Raw genomic sequence first — 6,532 nt, forward strand, 5'->3', positions numbered from 1 at the left:
ACCCACGGCAGCCCAGCTCCAGGTTGAGCTGTTGTTCAGCATCTTAGCTGTAGAGGGCAGTGTCACTGGCCCTCATGTGGGATCTGAACCAGGGCCCTCTGGCATCCCAAGCCAGTTCTTAACCAACGCGCCACTCGGCCCACCCCCCTGGATTTATTTTTATTACAAAGATTAAGAAAGCATTTTTGTGGAAAAATTTGATTTGCAAAAGGATGAATTTGATTTGCAAAAAAGGTGAATTTGATCTGCAAAAGGGTGAATTTGGGGTGCAAAATGTGTAAGGGTGAAGTGGAAATACTCCACAGAGCAGGAAACAGCCTGAGGGGCTCCTCACTTAACACGTTAAGCGCCATGTCAGTCACCGGTGACTGACGATATATAATTTTAAAAATTATATTCTTCTATTAGGAAAACTAATTTCACTTGAATCACGTTCACACATTTTTTTCTACTGACACTGTCACTGTTATGGGTAAACAAAAGAATTTTAAACTGCACTGGAACACAAACAACAGACAACTGACTGAAGAGAAAGCATATTGGTGAAATCGGATATCACGGGCTAAATGGAAAGGAAGACAAAACAGGCTTGGCGCTTAACGTGTTAAAAGCAGAGAGGGAGGAAGAGACAAAGTTGACAGTTGGAGAAACTGAGATGTAGGAAAGATCACAGTGGTGATGTCTGACACTCAAGCCAATGTGCGAGGATAAGTCAGAGTGACAAAAGAACACTCAGATGAAAAATAGGTTTCTAGGTGCCTGACAGATAAGGCAAATGTCAGGTTTACACTCTAGATGAAGAGAAAAGGTGGTGATGGCTTAATTGTCACTCCGGGGTTCAAGGAGACACAGTGAGGAGGGAGCATTTCAAATGTGAGGACTCATACCTGAAAGCAGGGACATAGAATGTAACTACAAAGAGCTAGTCAGCAGGAGTGTTGAAAGATGACACTGCTGCCAGTGCCTTAAGGGATAAGGAAAGAGAGTGAAGATGTGTGTGAGGATAATCAAGAGAACAATGATGCAGGCAGGACTGGGAGACAGCACACAGAAAGGCATTCTTCCTTTAACCTCAGAAAGTTGGAGAAATAACATAGGGAGGATATCTGAAATTGTCACTAATGATTTTGCAGCTCTCACTTAGCTACACTTGGTCCTGATCAAAAAAAGTGTGGGGCTTTGAGAGGGGCATGGGGAACCACCTTTCTAAAATACCACCCCCACAGGAAATAATGGGTCTAACACCATGGTCCTGGAATGCCTGCTTTCCACTTGCCAACCTGTTCAGCCCCTTGGCATGGCTCCTTCCTGTCCATTATTCCAACTCCAACATCACATCTGGCTAGGTGCGTTAACACCCTGTTGTTTGGAAATGACATGGACCTGGCTGGTTTTCTTTGGTAAATTCTTGGCATTTAGCTCTTTAATGCTTTCAAGTGTGTGGTTTTAAAATGTAGGCTTTATTCTGATATGACACAGAAGGTCAGGAGAAGACTGTCATTGAAGAGACACTTAGTTCCCCTAGGATGGCATGCCTGGTTCCACTGGCAAGCATCAGGGCAGGGTCAAGAGGTAGGAGGGAGGGGGCAAAGACTGTAATGCCACTTCCACTGGAAGGAAGGGGTAAGGTGAGGGAAGCAGGCTAAGCAGGTTTAGGATTTGCTAGTTTGAATAATTTCAGTGAGTTCTGGAGTGTAGGAACTGCCCCTAGTTGCCTGTTACCTGGTGGTGTGTGAGAACTTGATAAAGGCAGTAGGTGAGGGGTGTGGGCTCTAGAGGGGTTGGTTTGCATGTGAAAGGCACACTGGGGTGGGGGTGGGGAGGTAGGGAGAATGGTCCTATATTACCTCTAGGAATTAGCTAGCCCTGGGAAGAGGTCTCTGCAAGATCAGCAAGATCCCAACCTCAAAAACTTCAGAATAGAAACACAAGTGTAAAAATACATGGATAGCCACAATAAAGGGTAGCAAAGTGGACAGGAATTGTCTACTCAAGCAGCAGGAAAAAACAATGCTGGGAGAGGCAAATTAGGCTGTCCATTTACAATTTAGCTGAGACCATTCAATTGTGAGATGTGTAACATACCTGTAAGAAAACAGATTACAAATCTTTAACCTTCAAAACACAAGGATGACATCACTGAGGATTCTGGAGGTACCCCAGCTTCCCACAACTGAGACAGGAAAGGTGGTCTGTGGGCTGGAGGGTGAGTACAAAGGGAAGCTGCACATACTCCCAGAGACCAGGTTCCCATATGTCTTCAGCATCATGTCCCTGTAGAGGGCCCTCCCAACCAGGGCCACCTGCTCCCACACTCTCCAAGTAAAACACACACAGATCCGTGAACATGACTAAGCCTGCAGTAACACATGCCTCAACCTCAAGTACTGAACAATGCATGTATTCTTTAGTTCTCTGTTGAAGCCAACAGCTAAGAGTTATCAACAGTGGGAACAGAGAGACGAGAAATTGTTGACATATCTGCTATGGAGGCATTGATCTGGCCTTTACATCTTTATAGACAAAGCTAAACAATAGACATATCTGCAAGTTAGACCACTTGAAGCCATGTGTGTGTATTTACGTAAAAATAATCACATATAGGGCCGGCCGAGTGGCGCGATGGTTAAGAACTGGCTTGGGATGCCAGAGGGCCCCGGTTCGGATCTCACATATGAGGGCCAGTGATGCTGCCCCCTGCAGCTAAGATGCTGAACAACAGCTCAACCTGGAGCTGGGCTCCCGTGAGTCGCCGGCGACGGCGTAGGCTGCAGCCCCTGTGGCAGTGGGTTGCCATGGGCTACCGTGTGTAGCCAGCAGCCAGCGTGAGCGGCTAGCAGCTGCAGTGAGCAGCCGTCCAGAAGCCGGTGACTGATCTGCCTCGCCCGGGAAGAGCGCAATGATGGTGCCAACTTGGGCCAGTGAAGCAATGTCTGAAGAGCAAAACGACAGCAACTTGTCTGTTCCCCTTCCCCCAATTCCCCAGCACTGTTCCCATCCCTCCAATTCCCCAATAAAAAAATCTTTAAAAAAAAAAATTATTGGAGCCTGGATGGAATTTGTTGCTACACCGATACTTGCCTGACCTTTTGCACTCAGACTTCCACTTGTTTTGCTCTCTTCAAAATTCCTTGCGTGGTATAAGGTTCAATTCAGATGAGGCTGTAAATCAGCACCTTGTTCAGTTTTTTTGCAAATAAAGACAGGTTCTTCTATGAACGAGGAATTAAGAAGCTCAGTGAAAGTTGGCAAAAGGTTATCAAACAAAATGGGCAATATGTCACTGATTGATCTTTGTTCTTTATATAAATAAATGACCTTTGAAAATCACAAAATACATCATGACTTTTCCGACAACCCAATAGTCTTATAGATCTGGCCATAGAAGCCCATGTAGATTCTCTTTGAGGTTCAAATGTCAGGTACTCTACCAACTATACACATGGCTTTGTGTCAGCATTCTGTGAGGGATCCAACATTAGAATAAAAATACACTGCTGTGTGCAGCCATTCACTAAAACACATACATAATGAATGTCTACTAAGAGTTTAAAAAAAAGGTAAAATGAAAAAAATGAGACAGTGACTGGACACAGGATAATATAAGTAAAATGACTATGAGGTGTCATTCTGGCTTGGACAACACAACAGAACATAACGGGATTCACAGAGATGTTTTTCAGGCCTACCAAAACACAACGCCAAAAACCTAATGCATGCCTCAGCCCTTCTCTATTCCAACCTCAAACTCAGACATTGTATTTTCTACACAGATCATGCAGCCATGAAAAAGAGTGACTTTGGTTTATCTCCCTCAATCTAAAGGGATAGCCAAGATGTATTGTGAAATGAGAAAAATAATTTGCAGATGGTTTGATCTATTTTAGTAAAATGAAGTGAGTTTTGTAAACAACATTTGACAGTTGAGGCAGAATTATAACACTATTCAATATGGCACTCAGTGTATGAAAAGGAAACTCTCAGAACAATTATATTAAGAATGGGTGGGACGATATGGATGGACTTAGAGACTATTGTGTTAAGTGAAATAAGTCAGTCGGAGAAAGACAAATACCATATGATTTCACTTATATGTGGAATCTAAAAAACTGAATGAACGAGGAAAGTAAACAGAAGTGATCTCAGAGATATAGAGGAACAACTGATGGCTGCTAGTTGGGAGGGGGTGGGGATGAGGGAGAAGGGGAAGGGATTAGACAGCATAAATACGTAACTACAATATTGCCACAGGGACATGAAAGACAGTTCGAGGAATATAATTAATAATGTTGTAAATATTTTGTAGGGTGTCAGGTGGTCACGTCTTGCTAGGGAGACCACATCATGGATGGGGAAGAGGCTTGATCACTGCACTGTATACCTGAAGCTGATGTTGTATAATATTGTATGTCAACTATAAATATATATATATATATATATATAGTCATGGGACATGGAGTATAGTGTGGGAGTGGAGTCAAGGGAATTGTAATAGACATGTATGATATTGGGGAGAAGTGGGGTGGCGGATTGGGGGAGGGGGGTTGTCACTTCGAGGGGTAAAAAGTATAACTATTGCACTGTGTTGTACAGCTGAACCTAATTCTAAAAAAAATGTGTATTTCATAATAAAAAATAATTAAAAGAAAACAAACAAAACCTCGTTTCAAAAAAAAAAAAATGGGGAATGTGGGCTGACCGAGTAGTTCAGTTGGTTAATAGAGCGAGCTCTGAGCAACAGGGTTGCAGGTTTGATTCCCACATGGGCCAGTGAGCTACATCGGAGCTGATCTGGCAGGATGGCTCAGCTGGTGACAGCACATGCTCCTAACAAGGTTGCCGATTCAACTCCCATATGGGATGGTGGGCTATGCCCACCTGCAACTAGATTGAACACAGCACCTTGAGCTGAGCTGCCCTGAGCTGCCGTCGGGTGGCCGGATGTCTCAGTGGTTAGAGCATGGGCTCTTAGCAACAAGATTTCCGGTTCGACTCCTGCATGGGATGGTGGGTTATGGCCATGCGCAACTAAGATTGAACACAGCACCTTGAGCTGAGTGGCCACGAGCTGCTGATGGGCAGCCATAAATTGACTGGACTTGGGAGCTGAGTTAGCTGCGCCCTACACAACTAAGACTGAAAGCACAACTTGAAAAACAACTTGGCTGTTCCCCTTCCCCAAATCCCCAATAGAACCTTTAAAATTAATTAATTAATTAATTAATTTTAAAAAACAGTGAAAAATACACATAGTTATCACTCAAGAAATTAGAAGAAAACTTGCTCAATAAAATATAATCAAATGGAATGCTTTCATATGGTATGTAAAAAGAATCATACTCCACAACTAAATGGGTTTTATTCCAAGAATGCAATTCTGGTTCAATATTGAAAACACAATTAATGCAATGCTGTCATATCAACAGACCACAGGGGGGGGAATCAGATGATCATGTCAATTAATGGAGATAAAGCATTTAAAATCCAATACTTACTCATAACAAAAAAAAAATCTCAGCAAATTAGGAATAGAAGCAAACTTTCTAAACTTGGTAAGAAAACTCTATGAAGACTTATAACTATCATCATTACATACTGATGAAAAACTGAATTTTCCCCCCCTAGTATCAGGAACCAGTCAAGGATATCCTTCCTTACTATTCCTATTCAACATCCTACTGGAGGTCCTAGCTAGTGCAGTAAGACAAGAAAGGGAAACTAGAGGTATAGAAATTGGGAAGCAAGAAGTAAAACTCTATTTGCAGCTGTCTTTTCTAGGTAGAAAATCTCAAGGATTCTATCCAAAGAAATGGCCAATACGAAGTGAGTTCAGCAAGGTTGTGGATATCAAAACGATTACATTTCTGTGTACTACCAAAGAGCATGTGGAAAATTAAAGTTTAAAAAACAATGTCATTTATTATCACTCAAAAAAGAAATAAAACAAAAACCTAGGCACAAATCCTAACTAAATTTTTCAGAACCAGTCTATTGAAAATTTTAAAATGCTAATGAAATAAATCAAGAATTACTTAAAGCAAATACAGTCATATCATGTACTTGTTCATGAGGCCAATTATCAAATTGATTTACAGATTGAAATCAATTTCTATCAAAACGAGAGCAAGATTTTTTTTGTAAGAATAGACAAACGTGGGGCCGGCCGAGTGGCGCATTGGTTAACAGCTGGCTTGGGACACCAGCTCAGAGCAGCAGGGCCCTGGTTTGGATCCCACATGAGGGCCAGTGACATGACACTACTCTCTACAGCTAAGATGGTGAACAACAGCTCGACCTGGAGCTGGGCTGCCGTGAGTTGCCGGTGTAGGCTGCAGCCTCTGCTGCAGTGGGCTGCCATAAGCTACCGTGTGTGGCCGGCAGCTAGCGTGAGCAGCCGACAGCCGGTGTGAGCTGCCAAGAGCCGCCGTGAGTGGCTGTCCAGAGGCTGGTGACCGATCTGCCTCACCCTGGAAGAGCGCAATGATAATGCCAACATGGGCCAGTGAAGCGACGTCCTCCACAACTAGACTGA

This window comes from Hipposideros armiger, unplaced genomic scaffold (assembly GCF_001890085.2).
Source record: "Hipposideros armiger isolate ML-2016 unplaced genomic scaffold, ASM189008v1 scaffold_1168, whole genome shotgun sequence".
In the NCBI taxonomy this organism is placed as follows: Eukaryota; Metazoa; Chordata; class Mammalia; order Chiroptera; family Hipposideridae; genus Hipposideros; species Hipposideros armiger.